Source organism: Gavialis gangeticus, unplaced genomic scaffold (genome assembly GCF_001723915.1).
Source record: "Gavialis gangeticus isolate Ggan-Ray unplaced genomic scaffold, GavGan_comp1, whole genome shotgun sequence".
Taxonomy (NCBI): Eukaryota; Metazoa; Chordata; order Crocodylia; family Gavialidae; genus Gavialis; species Gavialis gangeticus.
In genome coordinates, this window is record NW_017729032.1 from 125,503,722 (window position 1) to 125,504,416 (window position 695).

The following is a 695-nucleotide window of genomic DNA, read 5'->3' on the forward strand; positions in this document are numbered from 1 at the left end:
CAGCGAGTTCCTTCAGGACTCTAGGGTGAAGATCATCCGGGCCGGCTGACTTAAAAACGTCCAGCCCCTCCAGAAGCTCCCTAACTAAATCCTCACTCACTCTAGGCCCAGGTGAGCCTCCCCCGGGGCCCGAAGGGGGCCCAGCAGGGAGGTGGCAGTTCTGGTCCTTACTGAGGAAGACAGAGGCAAAGAAGTTATTAAATATGTTGGCTTTGTCGTCTGGTGTGACAACCAGATTCCCCGTCTTGTCCTGCAAGGGCCCCACATTTCCTAGGGCCTTCTTTCTACTCCCTATGTACTTAAAAAAGGACTTCTTGTTGTCCTTAATCCTCATAGAATAATGTCAGTGGCTATAGAAAACTTTTATCTGGAAAACATATCATAGATGTTCTCAAATGTTTTCTTGTAATTGTTAGGCTTTGTTTTGTCTTTCCACATGTTTTGTTTTGCAGGTGCCCTGAGAATACACTATTTGTCTTATTCTTTACTCCTGCAATTTTTGCCCCCTTCCTATCTGTGATGCTGTACATTTTAGCCACCATGCTTTCACCTGAAGAGGACTAGTATTCAAAGCTATCAGTATTGTTTTTTAACTAACCAACATAGTTGTTCAGGTTTTTTTAAGTAATAAAAAATTCCTTCACTTCCTGAGGTGTGATGGTGTTGCATAAATTGCTGATTTTATCCCCTGGAGG

The 695-nt window shown here is 43.6% G+C and overlaps 1 protein-coding gene across 1 annotated transcript in view; it reads left to right on the top strand.

The window, feature by feature from the left end:
* Positions 1 to 695, top strand: part of UBAC2 (UBA domain containing 2) — a 222,902-nt gene that overhangs the window by 211,518 nt on the left and 10,689 nt on the right. The window lies entirely within an intron of this gene.